This window comes from Paramisgurnus dabryanus, chromosome 12, assembly GCF_030506205.2.
Source record: "Paramisgurnus dabryanus chromosome 12, PD_genome_1.1, whole genome shotgun sequence".
Taxonomy (NCBI): domain Eukaryota; kingdom Metazoa; phylum Chordata; class Actinopteri; order Cypriniformes; family Cobitidae; genus Paramisgurnus; species Paramisgurnus dabryanus.
The window spans coordinates 14,020,641-14,032,879 of NC_133348.1; the positions used below are offsets into that span (position 1 = coordinate 14,020,641).

The 12,239-nt window shown below is 39.8% G+C and overlaps 1 long non-coding RNA gene across 1 annotated transcript in view; it reads left to right on the forward strand.

Moving 5' to 3' along the window:
- Positions 1–2,903: 2,903 nt before the first annotated feature.
- The window catches only part of LOC135737955 (uncharacterized), a 29,555-nt gene continuing 20,219 nt past the window's right edge, over positions 2,904–12,239 (forward strand). Inside the window, exons 1-2 of the long non-coding RNA XR_010528627.2 lie at positions 2,904–3,304; positions 3,457–3,567. This is a non-coding gene — a long non-coding RNA (uncharacterized lncRNA). The remainder of the gene's footprint in view (positions 3,305–3,456; positions 3,568–12,239) is intronic.

Below are 12,239 nucleotides of genomic sequence, written 5' to 3' on the forward strand. Positions count from 1 at the left end.
CCACAAAAGACTGCTTGGCCAAACTGATCAATGATATCCAAATGCAATCCGTTAAGGTCAGGGTTGAGGTCTAGAAAAATGATGCCTAGTGGATCCGGGTCAGAGGTCACCGTGAGGCCGCATGCTCTGTGCTCGGTCATGGGTGACAGTTTGAGAGTCACGTTTCACTGTTTGGTGACATTCCAAAAAATCTGCTTGCTTGTGTCACACAAAGCTTTAAAACGGGAGGTGTGACGTACGAGATGTATTTGGACGTTCTGTTTGTCTAAAGAGTGACCTGATACTTTCCAAAGAGCAGAGGGGTTCTGCCGTTGAAAGGAAAAGTGAAGAAAATCAGACTGGTTTTGTCTGGAATGATCAAGTGTTTTGTTGAAAGATCAACAGACGGATTCAGACACATATTTGCCGCTATTTACATTCTTCCACAAAAAGCTATGCAGAATGTATGCAGGGAAAAATACAGTATATGATTAATAAGTGATGCAAGTTGTGGCAGCAAGTGTAGTTGTTTAGTAGTGCAAAAAAAATAAACACTGTTAATTCTGTTATTCTGATAAGATCTTGTTATTTTCCTAATAGAATGCTGTTTGTGTAGTGTGTAGGTGCTGTATTACTGTAGCAGGTGGTGATCGGTAAGGCCAGACAGATGTCCTCTGGCCTGTGGAGGTCAAAGTGAACAGACCGAGCTCCAACCTCCAGCGTGCTGAGAAGGCGAAATTCTAGCAGAGTCTCTATCCTCATTGATCGGCCACACTTTAGAAGGCATTAGGTTACACACACACAAACAGACACACACACGTAACAGCATGCTCTAATAAAATCAGTCTGTTGTGTATATGTCTCACACAGATACCAAAGTGGATTTAAAAGCCTGCTAATGTATCATCAACATCTATCAGCTGCTTCAATCTCAGCACATTGAAATTTAAATGTGAATGTGATGATGTGGGAAAGGGGAAGCCATAGGGGAAATACATTAAAAAGTGAGCGTCTATCTAAACATTATGATTAGAGAGAGAGAGAAAAAGAGAGAGTAGGGGAATGTGCAGAACAGCATACTGCCATACTATTCATACTTTTTGGCAGCATGCTGTCTGTGTACTTTGCAAAGTATGAATACCTAAACTCTAAAAAAATGCTGGGTTATTTTCAACACACTGGGTTGTAATTTACCTTATGCTGGGTTGTTTCAACCTATTGTTGAGTTTAAAGCTCAGTGCATGAGATATTGTGTTCCAGAATGCAACATAGGCCTACTCAAGATCTCCATTTTCGGCCTGTGCAGTGCGTCCAGAATTGTGTAATAATAATACATACTTAATTAAATTACATATTGATTAAATTTGGCCATCTTCTTAGCTCCAGTGTTTTATGGGATGGAAAAGTATCAATCTGATGAAATCTCATTGGATGCAGTATCATCTGGGTATTTTTCACATATGCTGTGTCGGAAACCGCCTACTTCCATACTATATAGTAGGTGAAAAGCAGTAGGTGAGGCAAGTAGTATGTCCAAATACATAGTATTCCAAAAAAAGTATGCGAAAAGTACCTGGATGACCTACTACTTCCGGTTAGATTTCGAAGCGTGCATACTATGGACACTTCACTATCCCATGATGCCCCAGGAGTGGAGTTATGCAACGAAGAAGAAAGGCAAAAGCAGCCATAGATTTATACACTAGATGTCGCCTTGGGGTTCATGTAGACTCTCGCGCCCCATTCAGACAGCCAACGACAAGCAGTAGCAGAGCGACGCAATCTCATTCATTTCAATGGAAACCTGGCGACTTCCGGCGACACGAGCGAAAGTGACCGTTGGCGACCGTATGGGCGTGTCCAGCGACGCGAGAAAGTTAAGAAAAATTTAACTTTATGCAAATGTCGAGCGACTTTCGGGAGCGACTACCAATGAGAACAAAGCAGTGGAGTTCACGTCATCCTTCTCTCGTCAGTTACTGGCGTGGATGGTACTCATTTGTTTATGACAAGCAGATTTAGAAACACCTCATTGAAAGAGACGGGCGACACACAGCGATAACGTCACTGGCTGTCTGAAGAAGGGGTCGGTCTCGTGGCCTTAAATTGCGCATGCTTGCTTAGTCTACAAATCCGTAGGGTGTCCCATCTGTCATTTTTACTCTTCGAAGTGTGCTCATCAGCGCCCCCTTTGCCCCCTTGATGCAGTCTTCGGCAAAGCCCGCACTGTAGCAGGCTTCGCGCAAGTCCTTGCGAAAGAGCAAGCAGACCAATCAGACGACGGAAGGGAGGCATGACACTCGAGTCTGTCCCAAAATATGCCTCCGTTGTACCCACGTTGACTCGCATCAAGGGTCCCTATGGTCTGCACTGCATGATGTAATCAAAGTGTGGACTCTGAGGAGGACCACAAGTCTGGAGTGTGACATTTGGGACAGGGCCGGAACCTACTGAACAGTATGCGGTTTCGGACGCAGCCAGACTGTTTTATGCATACTTGGAAATAGTACTAATTTTGCACACTGATTTTTGCATACTATAAAGTATGGAAGTACTGTATGTGATTTCCAATGCAGGGACATGTTTACATAAATTAAAATTACACGTTAAGTATACATCATTATTTATTTTCTCATAGTTCTCATCGGTTACTTCAACATGCAATGTAATAAGATCGAGTGTTTGATAAATGTTTGAGTTCCTCTCATCTTATTTTTATTGCAGAGACAGTATGCACTACTTTTTGATTTGTAACACAACCGGTGTTTGTTTTACTCCGTTGCACAGCTCGGTCACACAATCTCTGCTATAGAGAAAGTAATAAATATCTCTTGTGGAAGATAAAGAGAGAGATGATTGCCATCAGATGTGCCATATGTGTGAGTTTGCCGCAGTACGTACAGAGCCGAGAGAGGATGAAGGAATTGAACCTTTCCACACTTGTTCTTTTCATCCCTTTATTCTCGAAGGAAGAGGCACATGTATATTTTTGGGGGGCGGCGAGTGGTGTGTTTTCTCTCAGTAGGGATAATGCTAGTCATTAATCATCGCGTCCGGCGCTGAAACAGCCTCCCGCTTGAAATGTCACCGGGAACCGCTGCGCTCAGCGCCCGCTACCGTTCACCCGCTCCGTTAACCGTTTGCTACGGCGGGGCCTCCCGCTGGTTCACACGCCTGGAGCTGAGCCAACCGACCGGGATATTTTTAATTTCACTTCCCCTTACCTCAACGCCCAGGAATGTTAACCCATATACACGGCGTCTGCTCGCCATTACTTTTATTTGAAATTCAGATCTATATTTGCTCATCAGAAACACATGCGACGGTAAGAATACACACAAGACCAACACACACTCTCTCACAATGAGAAACATCTTGCTGTCTACAATTTAGGTTCTCAGTTAAATTGCCCCGAAGCAATATGTGTGTCGCAGGAAATACATGCCCATATATTTAAAGCTTGTTTTTATTATCCAGGTTTTTTGATCTAAGTGGACATACACGAACTCTAACAAGGAGGCCTGTGATATGAGGATATGTTTGGACCACAACCAAAAAGATTTCACCTCACAAAAGGCTGAGAACCCGGTCAGTATCATTCAAGCTTTTACAAAAGCACAACCTATTAAAGAGCACCTATTTCATTGCTAAAAACGACATTATTTTGTGTATTTGGTATTATACAGCGTCTTTGCGTAGTTTATGCTTAAAAAGCACAATATTTTCCACATACCGTACATTTTTGTTTCACCAGATATCCTGCCTTCCTCAAATGCTTTGATTTTGTACAAAACTCTTTAATCTGAAAAGATCTGTGTCCCTGATTGGCCAGCTAATCTGTACGTTGTGATTGGCCTGAATACCTCTGACATCAGCCGGAAATGTGACGCACATTTGAAAGATTTGCTCACAATGCAATGCTGACAGGAGTTAATTTACAGGCTGTGAGTCAAAGCGGGAGGAATTATGATAATGTCCGTCGTGTCCACGTCAACAGGCCCAGGAAGTAAACCGGTGCCTACAATCCATGTGTTTGTTGTAGTCCAAGAAAAGAGATTCACAATGGAAATGATAACTCGCGTCATCGTTTACCTTGGGGGTTTGTACCTTTTGAATATGGTTAACATGTACTAACACACACTTACACACCAAAGGAAATGTTAATTGTGAATCAGACCATAGTTGCTTTTTAACAGTAAATCTATATTTATATTTATATATATGTTTATATTTATATGTTGCTTTCGCGCACATCGTGATGTAATTGACGACTTTGGTTAATTTGTGCACAATTAATGTTGCTTTTACGTGGCTATGGTAGGGTGCACACCAAAGTGTTTACGTCGGCGGCCGGCGTATGTTTTCAGTTGTTTCCAATGGAAGCGCTGCACTTTTCAAAAACTCCAGCAGCTGGCAGGTTTTGTCCACGCTGAGCGCTGGCACTCTGCGTTTTTTCTGAGCTCAGTGAGCATTGAGAGTTGAAAAAATATTCAACTTTGGGTGAAAAGCTCAGCTTGTCAATGTCACTTCTCACTTGGTCGTCCAATCACAGTGGAGGAGGGGTGGGACAAATATCACAACAACCAACCAGCACATCATTTAACAACTGATAAAGCAGAAGTAGCAACCAAAGCGCACAGCTGAAAAAATCTGGCAAGCACCTACAGTCGGCGTCTGCCTGGCGTTTTAGCCGCATATAAATGTTTTGGTGTACATGCCCCCTTACATTTGTTTTGACTTTGTTGTGATTGTGTCTATGAACTATGAACTTATGAACCTGTATGACTTTGAATCTGTTGTCTTCCATGAGTCCTAATTCTTTACGACAACAAAACATTCGAAGGAAACAAACCTGCAAATACCACTAGTCACAGAAGTCACCATGAAACCGAAATGGCGAAGCTTTTATATTCCCCGTAGTGAGGTATATCCAAGTGAAACGGCTTTTGAAATGAAAAAAGGTAGGCTGGACTTGAATTAGTGCATCGAGAACTAATAGGACCGCTTAAGGTTGGGTGCTGTTGCGGGACCCCGCCTACCTGCCATATGACCGGATGTAAAGAGACATTAGTTGTGTTCGACTTCATGTGGAGCTGCGCGGACTGATCGGCGGCTGACTTGAAGCAGTGCATGCTGGATAGAAATTTTGTCAGACTTGAGCTGTGCTGAAGGCATGTGACTGTGACGTATGGTTTTAAAGTACTGGCGAGAGACCTTCCAGAGCGGCTGCACAGTTCTGATGATGACATAGCTCTTCGTGATTGGCGCCTCACTGATGACAACGATCATGTGCGTTTCATATTTAATCCAACCTTTAGTTCCACTAATAAACATATATATAAATTATATATAAAAAAGTTTTTATAACAGGTAAAACTCGTTAATATATTTTGTCATGTAATAAAATAAAAATAAAAAGAAGCGAAAGACCAAACTCTATTGGTATTTTAATAATGCAGGCTTATGTTTCCCGTTATTTCGGGCATACAGTATAAGCAGCAATACATATAAATTAATAAATATAAATTGAAAAAATTCAATATAAAGTGTTTCTGGTTGCAACTCTTTATTAGAAGATTTGTTTTTGACAAATTCACCATCTAAATCACTTAATAATTCACAATAAAAAAGGAAACAGCGGCTGTCCGACTTGATGGCTCCGTCTTCAGCTCCTCCCTCGACTGCAAGCGGCAAACCTCGCCGATTGTTCTGTGCATCTTCGCATAAACTTAAACACACCTATTGTTTCCTGGATGGAATGAGATTTGCATTTTTGATTAAAGATTATAAGGGCACATGTTTTTTTTAATAATGAAGCTCGCAGAAGTAATTTGTAAAAAAAACACCACAATATTCCAAAGCAAATTACAGTTTTTTCATTTCAATTTCATTGCGACTTTAATATCGTAGTTATTTCTAGTAGACATCAAAGAGATTTAATAAATGTGTCTCAGATGTTTTTTTCTAAAATAAAAAAAAAAAATCTCACAGATGTTTCTGAAGAAATCTCAATAATGTCACAGACTGAGCTCAAATTTGGCAAATTTTAAGAAACATCTTAGACCGAGAAAGTTGATACTTAAATAAACTTTATTCTCCTGAGCCAAGGAAGAGCAACCACTGAGCAATAAAATCTTCGTCCGCAGTCACAAATATTTTGATGTTGAAGTGATGGTGTGTGGCTTCTGCGCACTTCATGAAGACCTCATGCTCGGAGGGGTTATGTTATTTTTGAACTGGAAGTGCTTCATGTATTAAATAACCCCCTGGGGAATGAGAATTTAAAGAACTGAAATGTGCTTTTAAGGTAACGCGTGATTTCCACACCAAACATTCCCTGTGACTTTAGGGGGAAAATGTGGACATAATGGTCACAGGCTCCCTCATTTTTTCCTGTCTGTTCAGAACTGGAATTTAAACGGCTTAAGTACAACAAACCTGCCCGTTTTCCTCCTGGACCCAATCTCAGTGAGTTCAGAGAGGAGTCTCCGTGATCAAAAGCATTGGAAAACGGTTCCAGGGCAGGATATACTCTAAACTTGCTCTCAGATTTAGATGGAAAAGGTGGAAGAAAGCATCCCCCCACCCCTTTCACTGCGGTTTAGGGGGAGACCCCATCGTTTTTGTGGTAACGCTACATTCCACAGCAACCGTGACAGTTGGGGTGGTCTTGGTGTATATTTGTATGTCTCTTCCTCCTCATGGCCTTACTAGTGAAATCTTCAACATAAAGACTCCAGTCTCATCTGAATAGAGCTTAGAAGCTAGAAACTGCCTTGCTGATTTTAAAAGTGATAATTTACAATTAATCAATATAGCTTCTGTTCTAGCATGTTACTCTAAAATGCATGTCATCAGATTAGGCACAATCTTTATTTCGGGTGCGCCACGGTTTATTATTACTCTAAGCAGGCCTTTGATTGGCCGACAGCTTACTTGAATAATTAGGACTGCTTTAACAAAGTACGCACTCCGCCCCCTGTTTTACATATGTACTCTTTATTTAAATCATCTCTGTCATATGCAGATAAGTGCCCGTGTTGTGCCGCGAGGGTTGGTGAGTTTCACTGCTGCCGCTGCGTTGAAGCAGATGAGTCTTTCCTTTCTGTGACTGCACAAAAACAAAACGTGTTAGGGAAGGGGAGGAGGAAACTGCCAATTAAAATCTACAACCATGTAGAGCTTTGGTTGCTGATTGGCTAATTGGTTGTTTGAACAGAGAGCAGAGATGCAGATCTTGTTCCCTTTATGTGTCGCTTCTGCCTCAGACATTAACATTACACTCTTGAGATGTCTTGTGGCTTGATTTAAGGATAATTGCGTGTTTCTCTTTTTCCTTTTCTTTGTCTCCCTCTCTTTTCTTTGTGGTTTCTCTCTAACACACAAACACATTTGGATAATGTTTTGTGATCTTTGTTAGTTTACAGCACAATGCTTTATTGTTACTACAAGACAACTGCGGTAACTTGTTTATATACGGCTTTCAATCATGTGGGACCCAATCTATGAAAACCCAGCTAAAGTCATTTTTGTGATTTACTCTTTTTTTTAAATCCTACATCATGTAAAGAACATTCAGTGGAAATTAGGCGTGGGCCGGTATGAGATTTTGGCGGTATGATAACCTTAAGCAAAAATACCACAGTTTCACAGTATTGCGCTTTTGTTATTAAAACACTAAAATGTGTTATTTTCAGACGTATACAAACAACAACTTTTTAACTGGACACAATACATTTTATTTTTTAAGCAACATATAACATGTATGCTGGGTGAAAATGAAGCCTTTAAATTAGAATTTTCTTTCAAAAAATATTTTTGTAATATATATTACATGTAAATGCATTGCAACACAGTCTCACGGCAAGTTGTGTTATAGTAACGAATTTTTTTTATTAATTTATTCGTGTTTGATGAAAAGAATTTCCGCTGTTTTTCGTGTCTCTGGAGACGAATGTCTTTTTCTTCCTTCCCAGCACGAATTTCTATCAATGGCTGTTTGTGTCTGTGACACGACTTTCTTTATCGTGTCATTTTATATTTTGTTTTCTCATCGTTCTTTCCTATTTTTAAATCATTGTCGCTTGGGGTTAGGGTTAGATACGGGGTTTGCATTAGGATGTAATTTTTTGCATTGAGTTCTACATGTTTTTCGTCCGCTTTTAAAACTATTCTCGCCTGGAGTTGGGGTTAGAGTTGGGATTTGGGTTAGGAAGTCGCAAAAAGTGATTCTAACCCTAACCCCAAGCGACAATGGTCAAAAAATAGAAAAGAACGATGAAAAAACTAAATATAAAATGACACGATAAAGAAAGTCGTGTCACAGACACGAACAGCCATTGATAGAAATTCGTGCTGGGAAGGATGATAAAAACATTCGTCTCCAGAGACACGAAAAACAGCGGAAATTTGTGTCATCAAACACGAATAAATAAATCAAAATTTTCGTTACTATAACACGACTTGCTGTGAGACTGGGTTGGTAAATTACATGACTTAATGATTTTATTAATCATACCTTGCAAACGGTATTACAGAAAATGTTAGTGGTTTTGTAACCTCGACTGTTTAAAACCTTGAAATCGGTAACCGGCCCATGCCTAGTGAAAATATAAACTTACTGAGTAAGGCAGTGTCAAAAATTGAAGTCAACGATTGAAATCAAATATTGATGCTATACGATACTGAACTCGTATAGAAAGATTTTGAATGCTTTTGTTTTAGAGAGATGCCATATTATTTTATTATAATTTGCAATTGTAATAATATCTATTAAGAGTGAGACTATGGTATTTTGTTTAGAACTAGACAAAATGTTAAATGCTCTTGTTTGTAAGTCGCTTTGGAAAAGTTAGTAACTGAGTAACTATAGTTAGGGCAGTCACAACGATTAAATAATCGTTTCATCGCGATTGTTTGACCTCATCGTGATGATTTCAGATCACCGCAATGATTGCACATCTCTTTAAAAACACAAGGGGGAGCTGCAGCGCTTGTATAAACAACATTGTAAAGCCATAACCATTCAATACAGTGGACATTTTTTTTTAAAGAAATGCTGCAAAACTTTGATAAGCAGTATGAACTGCCAAGTAAAACATACATTTCCAAAACAACAACAACTCCAAATTTAAGGAAGTGAAGGATGCTATACTTAAGAATCTGTAAGAAATTGATTTTTTTGCAGCCACTACAGACATGTGGTCCAGTACTAATATGACCTTAGTAGGATCATGTGTGAAAATTATTTCATGAAAAAAAAATTATGAGAAGTAAATATCAAAGCAATAAAACAGACAATTAATCGCCATAATCATCACAATTTATTAGACAATCAACCGCCACCCAAATTTCATAATAGTGACAGCCCTAACTATAGTTACCATGGTAAATTTTTGTAGGGCATAAAACATTTGCATTGAAAGTGTAAGATCTACTCTGTAATTATTTATCATATGCGGTAATGTAACATTTCATACTTATTACATCATCAAAAAATGTTGCAGGTGGATCAGGATTATGAAATGATGAAACACAGATGAGTGTCTGTAGCATTCATTGGTGTAAATCAATGATATAAGTAGATTATATAAACTTACAGATGAGGTCATGTACAGAGAGTGATTTGCTTTGTGTGTGTGCGCCTGTCTCATTTCTCTCTGTATGTATGAACTCACTCACCCCGGCTATTATTAATAATGCAAATGCACACTATATTCATTCTGATGCATTTATTATGTATGGCATCATCTGTGTCTTGTTGCGAAGGGTGAAAAGATTTTCTTATAGCTGTGATGGAGAAGAAGGGAAGTCATGCAGGTTTGGAACAGCATAAAGGCGAGTAAATGACAGAAGACTTTCATTTTTGGGTGCACTACCTCTTTAAAATCCCGAGGCATGCATTCCACAACCAATTCTAGAGAGCAGAAAATATAATGGGGAGAGTAGAAGAGAGAAAGGCCGAAAGAAACCGCCATTGAAGAAAAATGAAAAGGGGGCGATGAAAAGAAAGAGAAAGGATTTTAAAAAGTAAAAAAAGTGGAAAAACTCTGCTTTATATTGAGATCTGATGGCTTTTGACAATCGTGCCCCCCTCTTCCCCCTATCCAGATGCCTCTACCCCTGGGGGGAATCTTGGGGGCCCATGGTGCTCCACTCCTGGGAATTAATGTGGGTGATTGGCCCTCCGCCTCACCCACCTACGATGCTCACCAGAACAGAGTGCTGTGTGTAGGGCAGAGGCGAGCGGACCAACCTCAGGGCCCCTAATAAGCAAGAGCAGCCATGGAGCTGGGACACTGAGGAGGCTGAAATCCAACAACAATGATTGTGTAATGATATGGAAATGACAGCAGAACCTGAGCTCCGCTACCAAACGGCAGCGCTATGAGGGAGAGGGGTTGTCCAAACTCATTAAGGTTTCATTTAATTCCCGCTCTGCATGAAGGTTATCAAGTGTTGTTTTACATGGTCCATTTGTGGTACAATGTGGCCTTAAAGCAACAAAACAAATGCTTATTGATATTGTTATAGGGTTTAATTTTAAGGAGAGATTTTGTCCTCATTGTGTACCATTAAGGGTTAATTATACCAAATAAGTAGATATTATTGCTTAATGTATGTGTGTGATCGGACAGTAAAATTAATTGAGCTCTACTGGGCCTCTTATCATGTACAGCGCACAAATTGCGCAAAGCAGCATCCATCTGCCGCACAAATAGAGCTCCAGCCCGGACCAGCGCTCTGCCATTGTTCTTGCGTCCCCTCCGGTCATCCACCGCCCCTCCCGGGGTAATTCATGTGCCCCGCTACTCTGCTCACCCGTCACTGGCTATTCACTTAAACCTGAAACATTTCCATTGGCACAAAGGCTTCAAACATGGCCATAACAAAGGAAAGGATTTTTGCCTTTCTATTCTTTTCCCTCTCTGTGTTTTTCACTTTTCTTCAACACATTGTGTTCTTTAATTGGTTGTGCTTGGTAATTTTGTCTCTTGTCTTCTTCCATACTGAGCGATTGTGCGCGGACGGACGTTTGCTTTGACTGAATCGGACAGGAGCCGACTCCCTCCCGTATGCTGGGAGCCGTTTACCTTTGTGAGGTACGGGGAGTTCGGTTCGGGCTCCGTGTGTGGTAAGGTTTGAGAATTCTGCGTGAATGTCGTGGGAATGCCGAGGAAACACTCGGCTGAATGACTGAGATGACCCCAGCGTGATGCGCTCATGAATTCATATCGCCGGTCCTGCTCATGATTAATGGCTCTTAATGCTTTGGTACTGGATCATTTGAAAAGCCCAGCAGTCAGCCTGTACTGTACATTTTCTTTGTTGCCGAGACCCTGCACTGTGTGTGTCCCAACATGCTTTTTTATGAACTACATACTGTAGGGCTAGTTGTTTCAGCTTTAAGGTTAAGAGCCCATGAAGGGAGATTGGTAACAAAGAGAAGAAGACTGAGGCTTTGTCTATACACAAGAGAAAGTGTGTGTATGTGCGTTTGTGGATTTATTACCTGGAGTCAGATTTAAGCTCATCTCAGCCAATCCTTTATTGCACAGCGCTGCAGTTGTGTAATACACTTTTCAGCCGTGAGCTGAGATTCTTTGTTCGCAGCACCTGGGAGACTGCAGCCTGCTATCCAGGCTTTGTTCTTTACATGTAGTGTGGACAATATCATACATTTCCTACATTGTAAGACAGGAATTTCACAATTTTTGTCAATTCGAACCTTTAAAAATGACTTCTGAATATAGTCGGGTTTTATTTAGTCGGATTTAGCTTGAATAAAACCAATAAAATCACATAAAGGTTACTGGACAATAGTACAGTATATTAAACCAAAACAATTAATTCATTATTTACCCAATGCTTGTCATTTTATTTATTTTAATTAAACTCCACAACTTTTGATTTACATTATTTATGGGTTTTATCGGCATCAATTTAATATCTTTATGGTAAATAGTAATAAACACATTTTAGTAATGTAAGGCACATTTATTATTATTCAATCTATTGGAATGCCAAAAAATAAAGTCATTTATTGCTGGAAACAATATATTAAAAGTATTATTTTTGAGTCCCATTACAAATAATATTTTTTTAATTATATGCAAAATATATAAAATAATATAGAATTTAAATTTTGCATGATTGCACTGCAGAGGTGTTAAAATGATTGTTGGTGGTCTTTGTTATATAAATCTGCAGTCTGTAAACTTGTGCAGACTGTATGAGCGTCTGGGAAATCAATATTTATT